This window comes from Anomaloglossus baeobatrachus, chromosome 1 (assembly GCF_048569485.1).
Source record: "Anomaloglossus baeobatrachus isolate aAnoBae1 chromosome 1, aAnoBae1.hap1, whole genome shotgun sequence".
NCBI lineage: Eukaryota > Metazoa > Chordata > Amphibia > Anura > Aromobatidae > Anomaloglossus > Anomaloglossus baeobatrachus.
This window is the reverse complement of record NC_134353.1, coordinates 842,940,349-842,967,928: the sequence shown is the minus strand read 5'-3', so window position 1 is coordinate 842,967,928 and position 27,580 is coordinate 842,940,349. Positions and strand designations below refer to the sequence as shown.

The 27,580-nt window shown below is 47.5% G+C and overlaps 1 protein-coding gene across 1 annotated transcript in view; it reads left to right on the top strand.

Annotated features, from left to right (window-relative positions):
* Positions 1–27,580, top strand: part of RASGRF2 (Ras protein specific guanine nucleotide releasing factor 2) — a 429,820-nt gene that overhangs the window by 54,740 nt on the left and 347,500 nt on the right. The gene's annotated exons all lie outside the window — the stretch shown is intronic.

Sequence of the window (27,580 nt, the reverse complement as noted above, 5' to 3'; positions counted from 1 at the left end):
CACAGTGACGTCGGGTCCGAGCAATGCTGTGCGACACGGGCAGCGATTTGCCTGTGTCGCACAACCGATGGGGGCGGGAACACACGCTAGCGATATCGGTACAGATATTGCAGCGTGTAAAGCGGCCTTTAGTCCCGAAAAGAGACAACCACCCACAGAGAGGGATAGGGCATCCGTCAGAGCCTGTAGATCCCACGGGTCAGTGTAATTGTGCACGGCTCCCAACAGTATTACCGGGAGCGGACTCCCGAATTCCAGACCGGGAAGTCCACAACACTACAGCACAGTTCAGAGGGAAGAGATATGGATCACCAGCCCGGGTGGGGGACCAGAATACACCCGGCCGCGGCGGCCGGCCACCATCACCTTGGTTAACCAATGAACTTGTCTGACTTCTTTAATCGTGAATAAGCTGAGACTCCCTGGTCTGACCAGGCGCACCGGGCCCTGCCATCACCGTCCTCTGCACCAAGTCACCGGGTCCCAGGGCCACCATCCCTACCCACGGAGGGTTAACAAGCTGCCATCCCATTGCCCCGGGTGTTCCACAACAGCAGCGGTGGTGCCACATCTCACCACACACCGTGGGTGGCGTCACCGACAGTTTACTACCATCCCCATACAAATACGTCTCCTTCTAGACGGAGTGTCCGCGTGACCCCCGGGTCCGGCAGAACCCCTCGAGCCGTACCGTAGATCCGTATCCGAGCAGCGCCGGCTGCTGGCATGGGGGCAGCACACATACACCTGCTATTTGATGTGACTTCACAGAAAGAAGTCGAATGGGGTCAGGTCAGGTGAGCGTGGAGGCCACTCCATGCAGCCACCATACCCAATGACTTGTAGGAAGGTCTCCATGAGGTATCGCTTCACGTCCGCAGCCTTGTGAGTTTTACACGTTCTAATCATATAATTTCTGTATGCAAGGTGTCGATTCGTATCGAATTGATGATACCCTTCAACTTTGTAATTCACTTATCTCTATCTCGTTCCGTTTTCAAGATACAAAATGCTAACTCCGTTGTTTTCCACCAGGTTGCGCTATAGTTGGTTTCATTGCGTAGCGCATGGATACTTTACTATACCTAGACACCACTTCTATGCCTATAGCTGCCGCCATTCTCAAGTTAATGGTGGTGGACAGGATATGGGTGGACACACTGTATATATCTATGTATATATATGTGTGTGTATGTGACTCACTTGGTTATGGATTTCAGGCAAATATAGGAACCGTTTTCATTTAAGTCCACCTGGTTTAGTGCACTCTCAAACCTTTCCAGAAAAATAGGAAAAAAACCCAGCCTTTTTCAGCATAAAATAAAAAAGTAAAACGTCCGTATATCTCTTTGCGGGGTGTACTCGCCCAGGATTTATATATTTATTCACTTCTATAGCGCCATTAATTTCATAGTGCTTTACATACATCAGCAACACTGTCCCCATTGGGGCTCGCAACATTATGTGTGGCGCCCCAGGACCTGGTCGCCACAACAGCATTGCCCTCCCAAAGGGTTAATGCTGAGCCTGGAGGTAATTGGGAGGTCCATTGGCCAGCAAGTTTAACATCCAACGCAGTTCTCCCTCCGGCCAGCAGGGGGAGCTCTGAACCTGGAATTCCAGGGAGCATTCCTTAAGTCTGACCTGAGGGAGGAAGTAGTGTTCAGTCTGTAGAGAGAAGTGAAAGGAAGCAGACGCAGAGTGTGCTGTCCTGTGGATATGGGGCCTGGAGCTGGAACAGCTTGGCCCAGGGAAGCAGGAGTAGCAGAGAGGCAGAGAAGAGACTCGGACATCGGAGTCTGTAGCCACCAGGGCTTAAAATACTCCCTGGTAGCCGAATCCGAAGGGCAGGAGAGCTGCAAGCACCTGGCCCATAAACAGCCCGAAGGTACAGCTGCAGCATCAGGGCCCGGGGTGGACTCCAGCAGAGAAGCACCAGAGAGGGCCTGCGCAGCCTACCACAGAGGGAAAGGGACGTACCACCGGTCCCAGCAGCAAAGAGGGCCATTGCTGGATCCAGAGAAGCAGGGTCCTATCGTAGTAAAGAAAGGAACAGGAGTAGGTCTCATACTCAGCTGGCCAGAAAGATCACCCCAAGTACTTCCAGGCCGACCGGATCCCCTTCACCACCTGTGACGGTCTCCCAGGATTGGACTGTTCCTAAAGTAAAAGAGGAGAAGGTAAAGAGACTGTTGTTTGTGCCTGGTTCTTTCATTGCCTGTCGGCCCTGCACCGTGTTAGCCACACAACACCATAGACTTTCACGAGCACTAACAGTGTCCCCGAGGCTCCGCTCCACCTGTGGGGAGCAGTACCACCATTGCTGCCGTATCATCACCCCGGAGGCCTCACACAGCAGCGGTGGCTTAATAGCCGCAGACCACAGGTGGCGTCACGAAACAAATACTTTAATTGCTCCCAAGTCACCAGCCATATTAAACTGACACCCACCAGGGCCACGGAGTCAGGCCCCGCCACCACTGACGTCCCCCGGACTAGTCCGGCCCGGCACCGGGTGTCCCATAGCCCTGGGGTGGGCGAGTCATATGCATGTGCAAACATGTGAATTGCACGTTTTAGAGTGGTCTCTTATTGCGGCCAACCTAAGGCACACCTGTGCAATAATCCTACTGTCTCATCAGCATCTTGATATACCACACCTGTGGGGTGGATGGATTATCATCTTGGCAAAAGATTTAGACACATTTGTGAACAATATCTGAGCAAAAAAAGCCTTGTGTACATAGAGAAAGTCTTAGATCTTAGAGTTCATCTCATGAAAAATTGGAGCACACACAAAAGTGGTGTTTTATATTTTTGCTTAGTGTATTTTACAAAGCACTTTGATTATTTTTGTCTACACAGGAGCATGTATAGAAAGCAGCTATGTGAATATGTACAGTTGTGTGAATGGAATATCAACGATGTTCTGTCACGTATATTTGCTTCCAACATTTTTTTTTTTTTCTGGTTTAAGTTGCTAAGGCAACCAAAATGTCAGCTTTGTACAATAAAAATGTCTTCTCTGCTGTAAATGTAAAGCATATAATATTCGTCTGATAATGGCATCTCGCGTTGACCAAAGACGCCCTCTCCGATTGACCCATCTTATTATATGTTGGTGTTCTTTACCCCTAGTAATACAATTACAAGGCTGTTTACTGTGTGAGCGCTCTGATATGGTGGCCTATGGGGATAAACGGTCTCCGATCCATTGGCAGAACTGTTTGTATCCTGAAAAGAACCATAGCAGCTTCGTTGGGTGTTAATTGTACATTTCATACTTCGGAGATGTTACGCATGAATGAAGCAAATATTGTCTTTTAAGAAAATTAATGAACACTGGTGTTTACGATCGAAGCTACATCTTTTATTATTGTCTGCCTGCGCCCTTATACCCTCACTGTCTATGGCCTCATACAGCTCTGGCAAAAATTAAGAGACCCCTGCAAAATTTTCAGTTTTTCTGATTTTTGTCTTTATAGGTATATTCTTGAGTAAACTGTAAATTGTTCTTTTATTCTATAAACTACTGACAATGTCTCTGAATTTCCAAGCAATACATTTTGTACTTATTTTCTGAAAATGAGAAATGGTGAAAATAACAAAACAATTCATTGCTTTCAGAGCTCAAATAATGCAAAGAAAACAAGTTCATAATAATTTAGAAACAACACTAATGTTTTAACTCAGGAAGAGTTCAGAAATCAATATTTTGTGTAATAACCATGATTTTTAATCACAGCTTTCATGCGTCTTGGCTGCTTTCCACTAGTCTTTCACACTGCTTTTGGTTGACCTTATGCCACTTCTGGTACAAAAATTTAAGCAATTCTTCTTTGTTGGCTTGAGACTATCCATTTTCCTTTTGATTACATTCCAGAGATTTTCAATGAGGTTCATGTCTGGAGATTGGGCTGTCCATGACAGGGTTTTGATGTGGTGGTCCTTCATCCACACATTGATTGACCTAACTGTGTGGCATTGTCCTGCTCAAATAAACAGTCCTCAGAGTTGCCTGAGCAGAAGGAAGCAAAAGTTTTTTTCCAGGATTACCTTGTATTTGGCTTGAGTCAATCGTCCTTCACAAAGTTTAATCTGCCCAATTCTAGCCTTGCTGAAGCATCTCCATGTCATCACCAATCCTCCACCAAATTTCACAGTGGGTGCAAGACACTGTGGCTTGTACACCTCTCCGGGTCTCTGTCTAACCATTAGACAACCAGGCAAAGCTGAAAATTAGACTTATTAGAGAAGATTACCTTACTTCAGTCCTCTATGGTCCAATCCTTATGGTCTTTAGCAAACTTCAGCCTGGCTCTCCTTTGCTTCTCATTCATGAAAGGCTTTTTCTAGCTTTACATGTCTTGAGCCCTGCCTCTAGGAGCCTGTTACGAACTGTTCTTGCTGTGCACTTCACCCCAGCTGCCATTTTCCATTCCTTTTGTAGGTCACTGTTATGGCCAGCCCAATCTCCAGACCTGAACTTCATTGAAAACCTCTGGAATGTAATCAAGAGGAAGATGGATAGCCAAAGGCCATCAAACAAAGAAGAACTGCTTACATTTTTGGACCAGGAGTGGCATAAGATCACCTAAAAGAAGTGTGAAAGACTGGTGGAAAGCCAAGACGCATGAAAGCTGTGATTAAAGATCATGGTTATTCCACAAAATAGCGATTTCTGAACTCTTCCTGAGTTAAAACATTTTTTGTATTGTTGTTTCTAAATGATTGTGAACTTGTTTTCTTTACATTTGAGGTCTGAAAGCAATGCATTGTTTTCGTATTTTGAACAATTTTTATTTTCAGAAAATAAATACAAAATTTATTGCTTGGAAATTCGGAGACATGTTGTCAGTAGTTTATAGAATGAAAAAACAATTTACATTTTACTCAAAAATATACCTATAAAGAGAAAAATCTGAAAAACTGACAATTTTGCAGTGGTCTCTTAAGTTATACAGAGTTGTATATTAAATTGACCTAACGATTCATTTGGTACATGTCAATTTAAGAATTTATATTACTGTGGTATAGGTATATTACAATGAAAAGCAGTATTGTTTAATTTAAAGGGGTTGTCTAGTTGTAAATGAGAAGTCTGCTGTCACTATGTGACTGCAAACTTATGAATCCTTCCAGCACTCGCACTGTGCATCCACACCATACACTTGTATTGAGCAAGACCGTGCCCGCTAGTCTGGTTCTGTCCATGAAACATGCATATTGCACAGTTGCGGTCATGTGACTGCCGTTCTTGGCTGAGAAATCAGCGAACCCTTGCAGGGAGGATTTATAAGTCTGCAGTCACATAGAGCGATACATAGTGACTGCAGACTTATCAATTTAGATGGCACAACCCCTTTAAAGAAAATCTGTCATCGGTTGTGACAACATAATGCATGGCAACATTAAAGGGAACCTGTCCGGTCCAATATACACTCAGAATCACAACCAGTTCTGGGTGCATATTTCTAATCCCTGCCTAACCGTCCCTGTATAGACGAGCATAGATAAGGAGAGCTTTAAAAAAAGTATTTCTAAAGATCTTTTATTGTATGCTAATGAGCGAGGGGACTAGTTCCAAGGGCATTGCTTCCCTTGCTAGTTGGCTCCATTAGCATGTTAGTATGCCCCTGTGGGTGTGCTAACATGATAATGAATGTTCAGCGTCACAGGATGATCTCGCTCACCTCTCCGCTGTCATCACCGCTCAACGCTGGATTTCGGCTCAGTGCGCATGACCCAGGAGTTTCGGTCATGCGCACTATGAAGCCGGGTGTACGCATCCTGGCTTCAAACCGAAGTAGTGCGCATGACCAAAACTCCGGTGTCATGGGCACTGAGCAGAAATAGAGCATCAGGCGGCAATGGCAGCAGAAAGGTGAGTGAGATCATCCTCTGACACTGCACATTCATTAGCATCTTACAGGGGTGTACTATCATACTTATGGGGCCGACTAGCAAGGAAAGCAATGCCATTTGGTTAGTCCCTGCGCTCATTGGCATACGATAAAAGATCTTTAGAAATAGTTTTTCTAAAGATCCCTTTATCTATGCTAGTGTATACAGGGACGGTTAGGCAGGGATTAGCAATATACACCCAGAACTGCACGTGGCTCTGAGTGCATATTGCATCTGACAGGTTCCCGTTAAGTAAAAGTAGATGTAAAAAAGACGGTTAAAATTAATCACTGCTGGCAATTTTAAAACTACAATTTTTGTTTATTTTGCGTTTTATTTTTAAGAGAAATACATTTCTGTCATAATTTTTAAGGCAAAACATCTAAAAACGGCCAATTATTTTTTTTTCCTTTTCATTCTCATTATCCATCACCTAATTTTGTAATTTTTAAAAGACCATGATACCAAATATATGTTTATAAATTTTAACTTTTGATTTGGGAATAGGACAATGACTGGTAAATTCTGTAGCATTTTATTTTTTTCTATTCAGTATATTTTTAAAAACATTTTTTAAATCCTCATCCCCCCTAAGAGACTTTGAAACTGGGATTGTTGGATTGCTTGTAACCACAATACTTCAGTATTGGAAGATTAAGCATCTCCATTGAAACTATCTGGCCAGGAAAGGACATGTGCTGCTCTGTGCACTTGTTGCCATTGTGGAGGGGTGCAGGAGCTGCCAGACATTAAATGCACTATTCTCATCTATAAGACCGAGGAGAATGCTGCATGTAGAGATTTTTTTCCCTCATAAACCTAAGGTAATTGCTCATTTGCACTAGCAAATTGGCTAACATTGGTCTTGTTGCAGTGGCATGCAAACGTTTGGGCACCCCTGGTCAAAATTACTGTGATTGTGAACAGTTAAGCAAGATGAAGATGAAATGATCTCTAAGGCATAAAGTTCAAGGGAATCTGTCACCACTTTTTTGGTGTATAAACTATGGCCACCACCAGTAGGCTCTTATATACAGTATTCTAACATGCTGTATATAAGAGCCCAGGCTGCTGTGTAGAACATAAAAAACACTTTATAATACTTACCTAATGGTCGTGCGGTGGGCCATATGGGCGTCTCCGTTCTCCGGTGCTGGCGCCACCTCTTTTGGCCATCTTTGTTCTCCTTCTCTAGCCGCGGTGCATGACATGTCCGACATCATTCACACTCGCTGACATTCAGGTCTTGAGCAGGGCATATCAAAGTATTGTAGTGCGCCTGCGCAGGATCGGCGAGTGTGTATGACGTAGACACGTCATGCACACAGGCTTCAGAAAGAGGACGAAGATTGCCGAAAGAGGCGGCACCGGCACCGGTCAACCGAGACGCCCATATGGCCCACCGCACGACCGTTAGGTAAGTATTTGTGGCGCTCTGGACAAGCCAGGGGCACAGAGAACACCACCCACACACCCCACACTCCCGGTCAGGCACACCGAAGTCAGACACAAAACCCTTGTTGCCTTCCTCCAGGGGCTGATGTTCACACCAGGGGGGTGGGCCAGGCGGTTGGCCCCGCCCACCGAGGAGTTCACAGTCCTGGAGGCGGGAAAACCAGGCAGTTCAGTTTTGGAAGTGAAAGTGGAAGGTGGAAGGAAGGAAAGTGATAGTGGAGCAACTAACTGACAGCGTCTGGGTGTGTGTCCCGGGTGGTTCAGCAAGGTTGGCAGACAGTGGTGACAGTCTGCAGGAGTGGCCTATCGGAGTCTACCGTAAGGACCGTGGATGGGCGGTGGCCCGGCGGTACCGGACCGGTACACAAAGAGAAGTCAGCACCATCTGGCAGGGGCTTACGGACCCCGGCAAGGCTAGGAGTCGCCGTGAATTTGCCAAATCCGTCAGCGAAGGGAACCTCCTGGGTTTCCCAGCAGCCAAGTCCCGACAGAAGGCAACAGTCCAACCGTGAGAGGGAAACACAGCCACCGCCAAGGCTACCGTTCCCAGGGCCAGAGCCCGCGGGCAAAAGGGGCTCCTCCGGCCCATATCCAAGCTGGGGAGCGGGTTACCGGTGGGAACCCATTGGAACCATTTACCGTACATAGGTGCAGGGAAAGGCAGTCACCATCAACCTGCCGGGAGGAGAAACACCGCAGCCGTCTGTGGGACCCGTCCATCCAGCCGTGTGTTTTACCGAGAACTGTGTCCTCATCATTGGCTAAGTGAGTACCACCGTGCCGTGCGGCACAGCGCTGCCCCCGCGACCCTGCACCTCACCAGGCCCCGTAACCCGCCTGCCATCCATCCCTACCCCATCACCGGGCCCCGGGACAACCAACCCCCTACCCACGGAGGGGAGAACTAACAACAAAGCTGCTCCCTGTCACCGCTCCTGGGATCCCCGTCAGCGGTGGTGTCACCAATATAACCACAACCGTGGGTGGCGTCACGGACAATCACCAAATCCCCCACCATCCAATCAATCTCCCTTTTCACTCACGGGCGAGGAACGCCGCTCGAGTCCCCAGGATCCGGCCCACCGCTCGAGCCACCACCGAGCAGTAGCGGCAGCCGCAGCAGCGGCCGGACCCGAGCAGTGGGAGAGCGCAGCGTCCCCTCCTCCGCCCGCGACATATTATAAAGTGTTTTTTATGTTATATCCCCAGCCTGGGCTCTTATACAGTTAGGTCCAGAAATATTTGGACAGTGACACAATTTTCGCGAGTTGGGCTCTGCATGCCACCACATTGGATTTGAAATGAAACCTCTACAACAGAATTCAAGTGCAGCTTGTAACGTTTAATTTGAAGGTTTGAACAAAAATATCTGATAGAAATTGTAGAAATTGTACACATTTCTTAACAAACACTCCACATTTTAGGAGGTCAAAAGTAATTGGACAAATAAACCAAACCCAAACAAAATATTTTTATTTTCAATATTTTGTTGCGAATCCTTTGGAGGCAATCACTGCCTTAAGTCTGGAACCCATGGACATCACCAAACGCTGGGTTTCCTCCTTCTTAATGCTTTGCCAGGCCTTTACAGCCGCAGCCTTCAGGTCTTGCTTGTTTGTGGGTCTTTCCGTCTTAAATCTGGATTTGAGCAAGTGAAATGCATGCTCAATTGGGTTAAGATCTGGTGATTGACTTGGCCATTGCAGAAGGTTCCACTTTTTTGCACTCATGAACTCCTGGGTAGCTTTGGCTGTATGATTGGGGTCATTGTCCATCTGTACTATGAAGCGCCGTCCGATCAACTTTGCGGCATTTGGCTGAATCTGGGCTGAAAGTATATCCCGGTACACTTCAGAATTCATCCGGCTACTCTTGTCTGCTGTTATGTCATCAATAAACACAAGTGACCCAGTGCCATTGAAAGCCATGCATGCCCATGCCATCACGTTGCCTCCACCATGTTTTACAGAGGATGTGGTGTGCCTTGGATCATGTGCCGTTCCCTTTCTTCTCCAAACTTTTTTCTTCCCATCATTCTGGTACAAGTTGATCTTTGTCTCATCTGTCCATAGAATACTTTTCCAGAACTGAGCTGGCTTCATGAGGTGTTTTTCAGCAAATTTAACTCTGGCCTGTCTATTTTTGGAATTGATGAATGGTTTGCATCTAGATGTGAACCCTTTGTATTTACTTTCATGGAGTCTTCGCTTTACTGTTGACTTAGAGACAGATACACCTACTTCACTGAGAGTGTTCTGGACTTCAGTTGATGTTGTGAACGGGTTCTTCTTCACCAAAGAAAGTATGCGGCGATCATCCACCACTGTTGTCATCCGTGGACGCCCAGGCCTTTTTGAGTTCCCAAGCTCACCAGTCAATTCCTTTTTTCTCAGAATGTACCCGACTGTTGATTTTGCTACTCCAAGCATGTCTGCTATCTCTCTGATGGATTTTAAAGAATAACAAAACTTGTGTCACTGTCCAAATATTTCTGGACCTAACTGTATACAGCATGTTATAATGCTGTATATAAAAGCCCAGTGGTGGGGGCCGCAGCTTATACGCCAAAAAAAATGTTGACGGGTTCCCTTTAAAGATGACACATTTCCTTTGTATTTTAGGCAACAAAAATATATATATATTTTCATCTTTTACATTTTGAAATTAACAAAAAAGGAAAATTGGCCCATGAAAATGTTTAGGCACCATGCATTGTTAGTATCTAGTAGCACCCCCATTGTCAAGTATCACATCTTGTAAAGACTTGTTGTAGCCAGCCAAGAGTCTTTAAATTCTTATTTGAGGGATTTTCATTCATTCGTCCTTGGTAAAGTCTCCCAGTTCTGTGAGATTCCTGGCTCGCCTTGCATGAACTGCTCTTTTGAGGTTCTAACCACAGATTTTCAATGATGTTCCAATCGGGGGACTGAGAGGGTCATTGTAAAACTTTCAGATTGCACATTTTGAGGTAGTCTAGTGTGGATTTGAATGTGTGTTTAGGATCATTATCCATTTGTAGAAGTCATCCTCTTTCCAACTTCCGCTTTTTTACAGATGGTGTTATGTTTGCATCAAGAATTTGTTGAAATTTCATTCAATCCATTCTTCCTTCTACCTGTGAAATGTTCCCAGTTCCATTGACTGCAACACAAGCCGAAAGCATGATTGATCCATCTCCATGCTTAATGGTTGGCGAGATGTTAATTTCCTGAAATTCTGTGCCCTTTTTTCTGCACACATACCTTTTTGATCATTGTGGCCAGACAGTTCTATTTTAACCTAATCAGTCCATAATCCATCAGGCTTGTTTACATTCTCTTATGCATACTTCTGATGCTTAATTTTATGGTCAGGACGCAGAGCTCCAGAGTCTGCTAAATCTTCCTGAAGGTCTTTTGCAGTAAAGTGGGGGTTCTAATTTGACTCTCTAGCAATTCTATGAGCAGCACACAGAAATTTTGGTCCAGACCTTATGTTGACCTCCACTGTTCCTGTTAACTGCCATTTCTTAATTACATTTTAAATTGAGGAAAGTGCAACTTGAAAACACTTTGCTTTTCTTATAGCCTTCTCCTGTTTTGTGGGTCTCCATCGTTTTTAGAGTGCTAGGCAGCTGCTTAGAAGAACCCATGGTGCTGTTTTTTTGGCACAAGGTTAAAGGCGGCTGGGTCTTTATAAACCTGTGAAATTTGCATCATCTGGCCTGTCCAAACGATGATGGTGAACAAGCCATAACCCTAAGGCTATGTTCACACATCAGTTTTTTGACATCAGGCACAATCCGGCGTGTGCCTGATGCAACGGATCCGGCGCAGAATATGCAAAAACAGATGTGCCTGATCCTTTTTTTTTTTTTCTTTTTTTATATTTTACCCTCTGGTAATAAAAAGTCCAGGAATAAAAAGAAACCACTATGGATAAATAAGACTGTACAAAGTATAATAAAACAAAAACAAAGGGCATTTAAAATCTTAAAGGCTGAGAATACAGAAACAGCATTTCAGAAGTATAAAGATATCAATAGGAAATGTAAAAAAGAAATCAAACAAGCAAAATTAGCTACTGAAACAAAAATCGCCAATGACATTAAAATAAATCCCAAAATCTTTTATAAATACATTAATGCCAAAAGGAAAACAAAGGATAGTATCGGCCCCTTAAAATATAATAACAAGTTAGTTATAGAGGACAAACAAAAGACTGAGATATTAAATAGGCATTTCTCATCTGTATTCACCAAGGAACTGACTGTACCAGGGATCATTCAACAAGTGAAAAATCAAAGTCCACCACCCGATATAATTAATTTAACACAAGATGAAGTACGCCTACGTCTGAGTAAATTAAACATTGACAAATCCCCAGGGCCAGATGGCATTCATCCACGAATATTGAGGGAATTGAGCTCCGTAATCGACAGACCGCTGTATCTCATCTTTTTAGACTCACTTGTAACAGGGTTGGTGCCTCAGGATTGGAGAATTGCTGATGTGGTACCGATATTTAAGAAAGGTAAGAGGGTAGATCCAGGCAACTACCGTCCAGTAAGCCTGACATCAGTAGTATGCAAAGTTTTTGAGGGCATTTTATGGGATGACATGCAAAAATATATTGCAGAAAATAATATGATAACTGACAAACAGCATGGATTCATGAAAGATAAGTCATGTCTAACCAACCTGTTGGGGTTCTATGAGGGGGTAAGTTCAAACCTGGATATTGGTAATGCAGCTGATGTGATTTATTTGGACTTTGCAAAGGCATTTGATACTGTACCACATAATAGCCTTATACTAAAGCTCCAGAAGCAAGCACTAGGGGAAACTATATGCAACTGGGTAAGGAATTGGCTAAAAGATAGGAAACAAAGAGTAGTCATAAATGGTACATTCTCTAAATGGGCTATAGTCAGCAGTGGGGTGCCGCAGGGATCTGTGCTTGGACCGATTCTTTTTACTCTCTTTATTAATGACCTTGTGGATGGGATTGATAGTACAGTGTCAGTCTTTGCCGATGACACCAAACTATGTAGGATATTAAAAACTGACCTGGATAGTACAATATTACAAAAAGATCTGGATAAGATGTCAGAATGGGCAGATACTTGGCAAATGAGATTTAATGTTGATAAATGTAAAGTAATGCACCTAGGACGGAGTAATCCTATAGCTGCGTATACATTTAATGGAAGTAAACTCGGGACTACAGAACAGGAGAAGGACTTGGGTATTCTCATTACAAATAAGCTGAGCAGCAGCACTCAATGTCAAGCAGCAGCTGCTAAAGCAAACAAGATTTTAGGGTGTATAAAAAGAGAGATTAGATCCCATGATCCCAACGTATTGTTACCCCTCTATAAATCACTTGTAAGGCCGCATCTGGAATACGGGATCCAGTTTTGGGCTCCACATTTTAAAAAGGACATTCAGAAGTTAGAGTCAGTTCAAAGGCGGGCAACTAGACTATTACAAGGAATGGAAGGCCTCCCATATGATGACAGGTTGAAAAAGTTAGATATGTTTAGCTTAGAAAAAAGACGTCTCAGAGGAGATCTCATTTATATGTATAAATACATGTGTGGTCAATATAAAGGACTGGCACATGACTTATTCCTTCCAAAGACAATACTAAGGACCAGGGGGCACTCACTGCGAGTGGAAGAAAAGCGATTCCGACAGCTAAATAGGAAAGGGTTCTTTACAGTTAGAGCAGTCAGACTGTGGAATACACTACCACAAGAGGTAGTAATGGCAGATACTATAACAGCTTTTAAAAAAGGGCTGGATGATTTCCTCACTACACACAACATTGTTGGTTATAAATGACTTAGTGACTAAATGTAGAACTGGTGGAGGAAGGTTGAACTAGATGGACCTAGGTCTTTTTTTCAACCTAAGTAACTATGTAACTATGTAACTAAGATCCTGTATACCTAATCCGTCAAAAACGGATCCGGCGCATCTGTTTTTTTGCATCCGTTTCGTCCGTTTTTTTGCTGGATCTGTTTTTTTTTTCAAAAAATTGGAGCATGCTCAGTTTAAAAAACCGGATCCGGCGGCCGCATCCGTTTTTTGCCGCATCGTGCCGGATCCGGCGTCCATAAGCTTCCATTGTAAATCACGCTGGATCCGGCGCGATACGTTTTTTTTTTTTTCAGAGACAAAAAACGTTCAATGAGACGTTCCATCCAGCTGCCGCATTGAGTAATTACGCCGGATCCGTCAAAATCCGGATGCAACGCAAGGCCATCAGGCACAATCCTGCACTAATGCAAATCAATGGGGATAAAACTGATCCGGCGCCGGATCCGTTTTATCCGTTTTTTCCGGATGTGCCTGATGGAAAAAAACTGATGTGTGAACATAGACTAACACAGGCTAATTAAGGTCTGAAACCTTGATCAAAGTTATCTGAGCACACAAATCTCCAAGGGTGTCCGATCTTTTGCATCGGCCCATATTCCTTTTTTGTAATTTTTTTAAAATGTGTAAAAAAAAAAATAAATAAAATTTTTGCCTAAGTTATCTTTTAACTTTATGCCTTTTAGAGATCATTTAATCTTCAGCTTGCTTAACTGTTCACAATAACAGTTATTTTGAATAGGGGTGCTCAAAGTTTGGCATGCTACTGTGTATATTGAGCAAAATACACTCATCTATGCAACTACACAGGGTTTTTTGTAACTTATATCTACCTCAAAATGGCATCAGTAGAATAACAACTCGCCGAAAAAAGTCATTTGGCAACTTTGACTGAAAAGAAAAACCGGTATGGCTGCCTGGAAGCTGGGGATGAAAACAATCATAAAATCACTGTGTCTTGAAGATCATAATAATCCCTAAGAACAGCAGTGGGACTCCAATTTATACCAACTGGTTGCCTGTTTGTGTTAAGATACCACGCCCATTTATTAGAAAGGACTGGCACATTACTTATTACTTCCAAAGACCATACTAAGGGCCAGGGTGCACTCATGCAGAAAGGCAATACCAGCAACTTAATAGGAAAGGGTTCTTTACAGTTAGAGCAGTCAGACTGTGGAATGCCCTGCCACAAGAGGTAGTAATAGCTGACACTATAACACCTTATAAAAAAGTGCTGGATGATTTCCTCTGTACACACAACATTGTCGGTTATAGATAATTTAGTGACAAAAATGTATAATTGGCGGAAAAATATTGAACGTGATGGACATAAGTATTTCCACTATTATAGAAATTATCTTGGAATTAAGACTTTAATACACATTAGAACAATGTTGGCTTACCAGGCTCAGCCAACAGTCTGCGTATGGGGAGCTCCCAACTCTTCCCAGAAATGATGCCAAGTCAGGGAAGACTAAAGATTAGAGATGAGCGGACCCGTGAAAGTTTGGTTCGGTGGGGTGAGTTGAACTTGACAGTGTATGGCCCAATTCCTCCATTCCTTCCTTATTCCTTTACATACCCCTCCTCCCACTTTACTTATCTATATAAATAAACACACCACACCATCTTTTGGATAATTTTGGCCACACCGGCCATTTTATTAACATAAATAACAATAACCAAATAAATAACCGACAATTGGGGGGAGGTCCTTGAAGCCACCAGATCTGGCACATACCACCACATTGCAAGGTATCTCTATGTTACCCTCAGCCGTGAACCCCCAGCTCAAGGGCACCATGCCACAATAAGTGGCCCAAAATGTGTAAATACCATAAATACCAGCTCCCAGGGCACACCCCCGTCCAGAGCCCCATTGAGTGCCAAATCACCAAATCCCTCAATTCCATCCGGGAGGGAATTATCCATATAACTCCACCCACGACTTTACCACCTCCAAGGACCCCACCGCCACAACCACTGTGATGTGAATCCCTCACAAATAATCACACCAACAAACCAATGATTCTTACACTTTTTTTTTTTTTTTATTATAGATATATAACCTTTAAACAAACCCCCCTAAAAAATTGGGCGGGTGGGCGGGACTCCAGTCTTTGAGGCACCGCAAAATGGCTCCTCTTCCCGCACTTTTCCTATATATAACCCCCCTGTGTCACACGCCCCTCCTTCATCTCCTTCCCTTTAAGCTTCCCTTACATTCCCTCATGGACCAACCCCTGTCATGTGGGCCTCTGCTCATTTCTCCTCTCCGGCCCTTTCTTTAAATTAAGTTCGGTTTGGGACTCGGACTTGACCTGAACCCCAATGGAAGTCACACAAACAGCTAGCCATAAACAGATCACTTCCAGGTGCGAGTGACCGGGGTTTTCCCATTTATTTCTTTCATTATTATTTACTAGAAGGTTGCCCGATTCTAACGTATCGGGTAGTCTAGAATGTGTATGTAGGGTTGCAGATTGAATAATAATATAATCAGCAAGTCTTGAATAATGATGGTTCATTTCTTGCTCGTTGGTCTCCCGCTGTGTAGCAAGCATCGGCGTATTTGACAGTGAGAGACTAACGATCTGAATGGGCAGGGAGCCGGCGTACACTGGTAACCATGTTACACAATTGGGTAACTATGCAAAGCGCTTTGCTTAGTTACCCGATGTGTACCATGGTTACCAGCATACGCCGGCTCAAGCACACATGTGCCGGGGGTAAGGTGGTAACCATGGTACACATTGGGTAACTAACGAAAGCGCTTTCCATAGTTACAGGATTGTGTACCATTTGTTACCAGCGTACGTCGGTAAGCTGATAATCATGGTACACATTGGGTAACTATGCAAAGCGACAGTGCTGGTTTATTTTTTGCTTGTTGGTCTCCTGCTGTGCAACACGCATCGTCGTGTTTGACAGTGGGAGACCAATGATCTGAATGGGCAGGGAGCCGGGGTAAGCTAGTAACCATGGTACACATCAGGTAACTATGCAAAGTGGTTTCCATAGTTACCCAATGTGTACACTGGTTAACAGCGTACGCCAGCTCCGGCACACGTGTGCCGAGAGTCGGGGTAAGCTAGTAACCATGTTACACATTGGGTAACTAAGCAAAGCGGTTTCTATAGTTACCCGATGTGTACCATGGTTACCAGCATACGCCGGCTCCGGCACACGTGTGCCGGGAGCCGGGGTAAGCTAGTGGTTTCACACATCCGGCTTTTCTTGACTTTGTCGGATGCTGCGCGCCCCAGAAAAAATATGGGTCTTTTTAATAAAAATATTCTCTATATTTACTTCTCTCCAGCGATGTTGTCTCCGGCTCTGCTGCCTCCCGCTCCTTATTGCCGCTCATTATACTCACTGAATATTCAGTGCCCTGAGGAGCTGGAAGCAGGAACAGCGCTGGGGACTTCAGTGCCGGGGACCGCATCGCTGGGTGAGTGTACAGCAGAGTGTGTGTGTGTGTGTGTGTGTGTGTGTGTGTGTGTGTGTGTGTGTGTGTGTGTGTGTACATACATGTGCGCTATGTGTGTATGCGCACGGTGTATCCATGTGTGTCTGCTGTGTGTGTGTATACATGCATGTGCGCTATGTGTGTATGCGCTCGGTGTATCTATGTGTTGTGAGGTAGCACGGTCGGCTGCGCAGCAGAAGACACGGGATCCAGGCATTAAGTTTCACAGCACACGGTTTTTAATGTCCAAACAAAAGTCCACACCAATATACCTGTGCCTCTCCAGCAGAGAACTCAGGGAGTTGTGTTCACTCCCTCACACCCGGCACACCTGCCCTTGTTCCTGTTTGCATTTAACCCTTGCTTCAGCCTGTAAGGAAACAGCATTAACCCTAGAGTGGATGTACTTTCTATCATGGAGTGAGCACAACCGGGGCGAGACATACCGGCCGTCATAGACAACTCCGGTCACAGTCTCACATACCCCCCCTCAGTTCAAGCGTGCGGGGTTGAACTCCCGCCATCAAACACGGGCCGCGGGACAAGGCATCGGCGTTGCCCTGCAACCTACCGGCCCTATGTTCAACCGTAAACCGGAAGTTCTGCAGAGAAAGGAACCACCGGGTAACCCGGGCATTCTGTTCCTTTGCGGACCTCATCCAGACCAGTGGAGAGTGATCCGTCACCAAGCGAAACTGCCGACCCAACAGGTAATAGCGTAGGGACTCCAAGGCCCACTTGATCGCCAGGCACTCCTTCTCCACTACGCTATAATTCCGCTCGGGAGGGGTGAGCTTCCTACTTAAGAAGGTGACGGGGTGTTCCTCCCCCTGAACCACCTGAGACAACACTGCCCCCAAGCCGACCTCTGAGGCGTCAGTCTGTACTATGAACTCCTTCCGGAAATCAGGGTGTACGAGAACGGGCTGTCCGCACAAGACCCCCTTCAGGGCCCGGAAGGAGTCCTCGGCCTGCGGAGTCCAGCGCACCATGACGGACTTCTTGCCTTTGAGAAGGTCCGTCAAGGGGGCTGATAGTCCCGCAAAATCCTTTACAAACCTCCTGTAGTACCCCACGATACCCAGGAAGGCCCTAACCTGCTTCGTGGTCAGGGGTCTAGGCCACTTCTGGATCGCCTCAACCTTGTTAATTTGGGGCTTAATCACTCCTTGGCCTATCACGTAGCCCAAGTAGCGGGCTTACGTGAGTCCCAACGCACATTTCTTGGGATTGGCTGTCAATCCGGCTGTTCGAAGCGCGTCCACCACCGCTTGTACCTGTTCCAAGTGGGTCTGCCAATCGGAGCTGTAAATAATGATGTCATCAAGGTACGCTGATGCATACGCCTGGTGGGGTTCCAGCACTAAGTCCATCAACCTCTGGAACGTGGCCGGAGCGCCATGTAACCCAAAAGGAAAGACAACATAGTGGAAGAGACCCTCCGGCGTAACAAAAGCGGTTTTCTCCTTGGCGGACTCCGTCAGTGGCACCTGCCAGTACCCCTTGGTCAGGTCGAGCGTGGTAAAATACCGCGCCTGTCCCAGCCTATCAATCAGCTCATCCACTCTGGGCATGGGGTAGAGATCGAACTTGGATATTTCGTTCAATCTCCTAAAGTCATTGCAGAACCTTAAGGAGCCATCGGGTTTTGGTATTAGGACAATCGGACTAGCCCATTCACTCCGGGATTTTTCGATGACCCCCAGGCGTAACATTGTCTTTACTTCCTCCGATATGGCTTGTCGTCGAGCCTCCGGTACCCGGTATGACTTCAGGCGTACCTTCAGGTGGGTCTCGGTGACAATATCATGTCGTATCAGACTGGTCCTACCGGGCAGCTCGGAGAAGACATCAGGGTTCTGCTGAACCAACCGTCTGGCCTCTCGCTTCTGAGTCTTGGTGAGGGCTTCTCCAATCCTTACTTCCGGTTCGTCCTCTCCGGAGGTCGCTGGAGCCGGAGGTGAACGACCCGAAGAGGAGGGAGATGGGGAAAAAACAGCCATCAGGCTTTCCCGTTCCTGCCAAGGTTTTAATAGGTTGACATGGTATATTTGTTCAGGTTTCCGCCTACCGGGCTGCAATACTTTATAGTTAACCACCCCGACTCTTTCCTTTATCTCGTAGGGGCCTTGCCACTGAGCCAGGAATTTACTCTCCGCCGTGGGGATTAATACCAACACCCGATCCCCGGGTTTAAAGGTCCGCACGGTGGCTTGTCTATTGTAGCGGCCGCTTTGCGCGGCCTGAGCCTCCTGTAAATGCTCCTTCACAATTGGCATGACCGCGCTTATGCGGTTCTGCATACCCAAAATGTGTTCAATCACACTTTTATGGGGGGTGGGCTCTTGCTCCCATGTTTCCTTTGCCAGGTCCAACAATCCCCGGGGATGTCGCCCGTATAACAATTCAAAAGGCGAAAACCCCGTGGATGCCTGTGGCACCTCACGGATGGCAAACATCAAATAGGGAAGCATCATATCCCAGTCTTTCCCGTCTTTTGAAATTACCCTTTTGAGCATGGTTTTCAGGGTTTTATTGAAACGCTCGACTAAACCGTCCGTTTGAGGATGATACACAGACGTACGCAACTGCTTGATCTGGAGTAGCCGGCATAGCTCTTTGGTCACTTTAGACATGAATGGGGTCCCCTGATCCGTAAGGATCTCCTTGGGCAACCCTACCCGGCAGAACACAGCAAACAACTCCCGAGCTATAAGCTTTGCTGCAGTATGTCTGAGAGGTATCGCCTCGGGATACCGGGTGGCATAGTCAACGATCACTAGGATGTGTTGGTGCCCTCGAGCGGACTTTACGAGGGGCCCCACCAGATCCATCCCTATCCGTTCAAAAGGGACTTCTATAATAGGTAACGGTACCAACGGACTGCGAAAATGGGTCAGGGGTGCGGTAAGCTGACACTCCGGGCAGGTTTCGCAGAACCGTTTTACCTCTCCAAAGACTCCGGGCCAATAGAACCTTTGCAATATTCGCTCCTGCGTTTTCTTGACCCCTAGGTGGCCACTCATCAGGTGTTTATGAGCCAAGTCGAGGACCCGCCGACGATGCGGCTGGGGCACCACCAACTGCTCTACCCCCACGCCCCGTATTTCATCTACCCGGTAGAGTAAATCCTGCTTAAGAGCGAAATGGGGGGGTACCTTACCTGGGCACCGGGCAGCTGTGCCACCCCATCAATTACTGTCACCCGACTCCGGGCATGTATTAATGTAGGGTCCTGGAGTTGGGCAGTCCCAAACGTATCCGGGGACGCCTCCAACTCCGGGATGGGTTCGACCGTCTCGGCCTCTCCTGCCAATACCTCTAGGGGCGACCTATCGGGTTCACATTCTGTCCCTATCATGGGGACCCCTACGGCAGGTGTCCCGGATTCAGGATTGTAGGGCTCAGGTCCCGGACTGACCAATATCTGAGGAGACTTAGGGGGTCCCTTCCATAAAGTCCAAAAATAGGGCAGATCCCTTCCTAGGATCACGTCATAGGGAAGAGTGTTAATAAGTCCCACCTCATGTTGCACCTGACCGCAAGGTGCTGTGATGGTGACAATCCCTGTGGGATAGTCTCGGCGGTCCCCATGTATGCAAACCACCCCCACGGTACGTCCTGTGGCCTTTACTTTAGCCCTCAAGGTGGATCGCACAAGGGTCACTAAGCTTCCGGAATCCAACAATCCTGTAACCGGACATCCATTCACCTCTATTTGGCACAAGTGGGGCTCCGTCTCTGGGGAGACCAGGTCAGCGGTACACACCACCTGAGCATACATTGAACCCCGCCGGGTAACCCCACAATCCATGGGCTCCGTGGTGAGTGGACACTGGGCTTCCATATGTCCCACCCGCTGGCACCGCCAACATCTAATGGGGACGGAAACCCCCTTGACGGGTTGTCGTTTAGGGTACAGAACCTTCCGGACCTCAGGATTGGCGGCCGCGGCCTCAGACGGGACGGTAGGGGACTCCTGCACCGTTGTCAGCGGTGGGTCCTTGGCCCTAGACTTGGAGGGGCCGGACCGACGGGCGGTACGCAAAGTCTCAGTGTCCCGTATCAAGTCCTGCGTAGCCACATGCCACTCTACCAGGGACACTAATTGGTCCAGGGTACTCGGGTCACCCTGTCCTACCCACCGTTGAACGGTGACGGGTAAAGTGCGCACAAAACGATCCACTACTACCCTTTCCACCATCTGCGCCGGGCTCAGAGTGTCAGGCTGCAACCACTTTTTTACAAGATGCAACAAGTCATAAGCCTGGGAGCGTACGGGTTTGCCTTCCTCATAGAACCACTGATTTACCCGCTGAGCCCGTACATAGGTATTCACCCCCAACCGTGCCAGTATTTCGGCTTTTAGGGTCACATAGTCAATGGCGTCCTCGGTACAGAGGTCCAGGTACGCTTTTTGGGGTTCCCCCGTCAGATAGGGCGACAATACCTCAGCCCACTGGGGGGTCGGCAGCTTTTCCCGCTCGGCCACCCGCTCAAACACCGCCAGGAACGCTTCCACATCATCCCCCGGGGTCATCTTTTGCAACGCTTGTCTCACCGCTTTCCGGACGCTGCCGTCATCACCCGGTCCCGGGGTTGTTGCTGCCGGTCCGGCACGGATCGACTTGGCCAGGTGAACCATCTGTTCTTGATGTCTTTGTTCCTGCAATTGTAAGGCTTGCTGCTGACGTGCATTGGCCTGAACCAGCTGTTCTTGGTGTCTTTGGTCCTGTGATTTCAAGGATTGGAGCAGGTGTGCATTGGTCTGTTGCTGGTGTGCATTAGCCTGAGCCAAATGCTTTAGTATGTCCTCCATAACGTCGCCGGGTTTTGGCTGTAGTATAGCCGCTTGAATCCAGGACATGTGCTACCGGGTCACCAGAAAAGAAAGCTACACCTCACCGGCTGGGATGCCCGCATTCTCCACCATATGTGAGGTAGCACGGTCGGCTGCGCAGCAGAAGACACGGGATCCAGGCATTAAGTTTCACAGCACACGGTTTTTAATGTCCAAACAAAAGTCCACACCAATATACCTGTGCCTCTCCAGCAGAGAACTCAGGGAGTTGTGTTCACTCCCTCACACCCGGCATACCTGCCCTTGTTCCTGTTTGCATTTAACCCTTCCTTCAGCCTGTAAGGAAACAGCATTAACCCTAGAGTGGATGTACTTTCTATCATGGAGTGAGCACAACCGGGGCGAGACATACCGGCCGTAATAGACAACCCCGGTCACAGTCTCACAGTGTGTCTGCTATGTGTGTATATGTGCTCAGTGTGTGTGTGTGTGTGTATACATGCATGTGCACTATGTGTGTATGCGCTCGGTGTATCTATGTGTGTCTGCTATGTGTGTATATGTGCTCAGTGTGTGTGTGTGTGTATACATGCATGTGCGCTGTGTGTATGCGCTCGGTGTATCCATGTGTGTCTGCTGTGTGTGTGTGTACAGTCAGGGCCAGAACTATTTGGACAGTGACACAAGTTTTGTTATTTTAGCTATTTACAAAAACATGTTCAGAAATACAATTATATATATAACTAGAAGGTGGCCCGATTCTACGCATCGGGTATTCTAGAATTAACGTATTGTGTAGTTCATGTATGATTTTTGTTCTATATATATATATATATATATATATATATATATATATATATATATATATATATATATATATATATATATATATATCTTGTTGTGTGTAGTTACCAAGTGTTTGTGTAGGGCGCTGTACATGTTCTGGGTATTGTCTGGGTGTGGCGGGGGGTGAGAGCGGTGTTGTATGTGTGTTGCGTGTGTTGCGTTGTTTGTGGAGCGTTGTGTGTGTGTGTTGCGCGGTTTGTGTGTGTGTGGTGTGTTTTGGGGGAGGTATGTTTTGTGCAATGTGTGTGTTGTGCGGTATGTGCGTATATTTATGTATGCTGCGGTGTTTGTGTGTTGGGTGTTGTGTGTGTGCGGCGTTGTCTGTGTGTGTGGGTGTCTGTGTAGGGCGGTGTTTGTGGTTCCCAGTGTGTGTGTGTGGTGTGTTGTGCAGTGCGCGTGTGTGTGTGTGTTGGGGGGAGGTGTGCACCTCCCATCGTGCTCCATCTCCCATGCCGCGCACTCCCAAACGTGCTCCATCCGCCATGCTGCGCACCCCCCATCGTGCTCCATCCGCCATGCTGCGCACTCCCAAACGTGCTCCATCCGCCATGCTGCGCACTCCCAAACGTGCTCCATCCGCCATGCTGCGCACTCCCAAACGTGCTCCATTCGCCATGCTGCGCACTTCCAAACATGGTCCATCCGCCATGCTGCGCACTTCCAAACGTGCTCCAGCCGCCATGCTGCGCACTCCCAAACGTGCTCCATCTGCCATGCTGCGCACTCCCAAACGTGCTCCATCCGCCATGCTGCGCACTCCCAAACGTGCTCCATCCGCCATGCTGCGCACTCCCAAACGTGCTCCATCCGCCATGCTGCGCACTCCCAAACGTGCTCCATCCGCCATGCTGCGCACTCCCAAATGTGCTCCATCCGCCATGCTGCGCACTCCCCATCGTGCTCCATCCCCCATGCTGCGCACCCCCCATCGTGCTCCATCCCCCATGCTGCGCACCCCACATCGTGCTCGATCCCCCATGTTGCACCAGCATCAGCCTCTCTGCCCGCAGCATCAGCCTCTCTCCTCCCAGCATCAGCCTTTTCTGTCCCCAGCATCAGCCTCTCTCCTTCCAGCCTACCCCAGCCTCAGCCTCCCCCAGCCTCTCTTCTTTCAGCCTTCCCCAGGATCAGCCTCCCCCTCCCAGCCTTCCCCAGGATCAGCCTCCCCCTCCCTGCCTTCCCCAGGATCAGCCTAGCCTACCCCAGCCTCAGCCTCCCCCAGCATCAGCCTCTCTTCTCTCAGCCTCCCCCCTCCCCCTCCCAGCCTTCCCCAGGATCAGCCTCTCTCCTCCCAGCCTCCTCCAGCACGCCGTGCTCCTTTGCCGACACTCACAGATCCGATCGCATACACTCACACACACACACACACACACGATCGCATACACGCACACACCCAATCGCATACACACCCGATCGCATACACTCACACACACCCGATCGCATACACGCACACACACGATCGCATACACTCACGCACACACACATTGACGATATTACACATACGCGCTCACACTCACAACATCCGGAGATACCACATGCTTCTGGCCATGTGATCCTCCGGCAGGTCCTGGAAGCTCACAGCACAGTATCGCCGCCGAGAAGCAAGCGATATCCCAGGATGTTGAGTGTGTGGATGCGATGTGATGTGTGTGTGTGAGGTGTGTGTGAGAGTGAGTGTGATCTGATGTGTGTGTGTGTGTGTGTGTGTGTGTCTGTTGTTATGTGTGTGCGTGTGTGTATGTTCCGCCGCTGCAGGACCTTGATGCGCTGGTAACTATGCTACCATGGTTACCAGCGTATCCCGTCCCCCGCTCTCACGAGAGCCCACACCAGCATACGCCGGCCAGCCCCAGCAATGCGAGAGTATGTGTCGGCTGGGTTTGCGGCGTACGCTGATGTGGGCTCCCGGGGGTACAGTACTCACCTGGGAGTCGTGTCTCCGTGTCGGTTCGGGGAATGCGTGCGGGGTGCGGGGCCAGAGCGAACGTGCATTGCGTGAGGGTGGCGGGGCGTGGCCGAGTTGCCAATGCCTGCAGGGTGCCGGGGCGAGAGGCCAATCCGTGTGGGGGGCGGAGCCTGGGCGAGCGGCCGGCCAATCCGTGTGGGGGCGGAGCGTGGGCGAGGGCCAATCCGGCGGGGGGGCGGGGGCCATGGCGAGCCCAGCGGCCAATCAGCTTTGTGTCACCGTAAGGACACAATTTTGGAGCAAGACAGACAGACAGACAGAATAAGGCAATTATATATATATAGATATGGGCTGAAAGTGCACACTCCCAGCTGCAATATGAGAGTTTTCACATCCAAATCGGAGAAAAGGTTTAGGAATCATAGCTCTGTAATGCATAGCCTCCTCTTTTTCAAGGGACCAAAAGTAATTGGACAAGGGATTCTAAGGGCTGCAATTAACTCTGAAGGCGTCTCCCTCGTTAACCTGTAATCAATGAAGTAGTTAAAAGGTCTGGGGTTGATTACAGGTGTGTGGTTTTGCATTTGGAAGCTGTTGCTGTGACCAGACAACATGCGGTCTAAGGAACTCTCAATTGAGGTGAAGCAGAACATCCTGAGGCTGAAAAAAAATAAAAAATCCATCAGAGAGATAGCAGACATGCTTGGAGTAGCAAAATCAACAGTCGGGTACATTCTGAGAAAAAAGGAATTGACTGGTGAGCTTGGGAACTCAAAAAGGCCTGGGCGTCCACGGATGACAACAGTGGTGGATGATCGCCGCATACTTTCTTTGGTGAAGAAGAACCCGTTCACAACATCAACTGAAGTCCTGAACACTCTCAGTGAAGTAGGTGTATCTGTCTCTAAGTCAACAGTAAAGAGAAGACTCCATGAAAGTAAATACAAAGGATTCACATCTAGATGCAAACCATTCATCAATTCCAAAAATAGACAGGCCAGAGTTAAATTTGCTGAAAAACCTCATGAAACCAGCTCAGTTCTGGAAAAGTATTCTATGGACAGATGAGACAAAGATCAACCTGTACCAGAATGATGGGAAGAAAAAAAGTTTGGAGTAGAAAGGGAACGGCACATGATCCAAGGCACACCACATCCTCTGTAAGACATGGTGGAGGCAACGTGATGGCATGGGCATGCATGGCTTTCAATGGCACTGGGTCACTTGTGTTTATTGATGACATAACAGCAGACAAGAGTAGCCGGATGAATTCTGAAGTGTACCGGGATATACTTTCAGCCCAGATTCAGCCAAATGCCGCAAAGTTGATCGGACGGCGCTTCATAGTACAGATGGACAATGACCCCAAGCATACAGCCAAAGCTACCCAGGAGTTCATGAGTGCAAAAAAGTGGAACATTCTGCAATGGCCAAGTCAATCACCAGATCTTAACCCAATTGAGCATGCATTTCACTTGCTCAAATCCAGACTTAAGACGGAAAGACCCACAAACAAGCAAGACCTGAAGGCTGCGGCTGTAAAGACCTGGCAAAGCATTAAGAAGGAGGAAACCCAGCGTTTGGTGATGTCCATGGGTTCCAGACTTAAGGCAGTGATTGCCTCCAAAGGATTCGCAACAAAATATTGAAAATAAAAATATTTTGTTTGGGTTTGGTTTATTTGTCCAATTACTTTTGACCTCCTAAAATGTGGAGTGTTTGTAAAGAAATGTGTACAATTCCTACAATTTCTATCAGATATTTTTGATCAAACCTTCAAATTAAACGTTACAATCTGCACTTGAATTCTGTTGTAGAGGTTTCATTTCAAATCCAATGTGGTGGCATGCAGAGCCCAACTCGCAAAAATTGTCACTGTCCAAATATTTCTGGACCTAACTGTATATACATGCATGTGCGCTTGTGTGTATGCGCCCAGTGTATCCATGTGTGTCTGCTATGTGTGTATATGTGCTCAGTGTGTGTGTGTGTATATACATGCATGTGCGCTGTGTGTATGCGCCCAGTGTATCCATGTGTGTCTGCTATGTGTGTATATGTGCTCAGTGTGTGTGTATACATGCATATGTGCTATGTGTGTATGCGTCGGTGTATCCGTGTGTGTGTGTGTGTGTGTGTGTGTGTGTGTGTGTGTGTGTAACCGTACACTGTACAGGACAGTGGCTGCGCCGCAACTTCCTGGTCACATGAAAACACGTGATCGGAGGTTGTCGCGCGGCAACTGTAGTGTACACAGTGCATGGGAGCGCGCCAGATGCGACAAAGTGGAGAAAAGGTAAGCGACAGTGCTGACGTGTGCCGGGAGCCGGGGTAAGCTAGTAACCATCTTACACATCGGTAACTAAGGAAAGCGGTTTCTATAGTTACCCGATATGTACTATGGATACCAGCCTACGCCGGCTCCGGCACACGTGTGCTAGTGGCTTTTCTCCACTTTGTCTTGCGGTGTGGGCTTCGGGTGCTGCAGCAGTCACCTGGATGTCGGGCGTCTCCGTGTGGGTTCGGGGAATGCGTGCGGGGGGACGGGGCCAGGGCGAGCATCCAATGCGTGAGGGGGCGGGGCCTGGCCAAGCGTCCAATGCGTGCAGGGTGCCGGGGCGAGCGGCCAATCCATGGGGGGACGGGGCCAGGGCGAGCCGAGTGGCCAATCCGTGCTGGGGGGGCGGGGCCATGCGGCCAATCCGCTGGTTGTCACCGTAAGGACACAATTTTGGAGCAAGACAGACAGACAGACAGACAGAATAAGGCAATTATATATAGAGATTTTTTATTTGGTACACACTACATCTGATAATGCTGTTGTTACCCCCAGTGGGCACCGTTCAAACTGCAAGCGGCTCGCACTTAGCTGAGCACCAAGGATACCCGAGCACAGCTATGCTCGCACGAGTGGTGTTCACACATAATGCACCTGAACTCTGTTTTTTAATAATAGTCCAAACCCCGAACCTCAGGTTCACTCATCTCTATTAAAGATTCCGCGTGTCTGACTTTGAACTGTCAATCCTATTGTTCTCAGCGTGATAAGCCGCCCTATAACTCTGACAGCCGCTCTCTTAAAGAACACAGCAGGCGGTCTTGTGTATGGAGGAGTCCAGACAGATAACTCTTGGCAGAATGATGGTATGGGCTGCAGCTATCTATTCTGTATGAAATCCCTTAGGTTTTTTGAGACAGTAACATAACTGCAGGATAGCTTGATTCACTAAAATAAATGCAGCACCAACTTCATTGACTTTTTGTTAATACAAAAATTTGTGAACAAGTGCAAAGTATGCCAATACAGGACCATTATTTTGTTTGTTACTAATTGG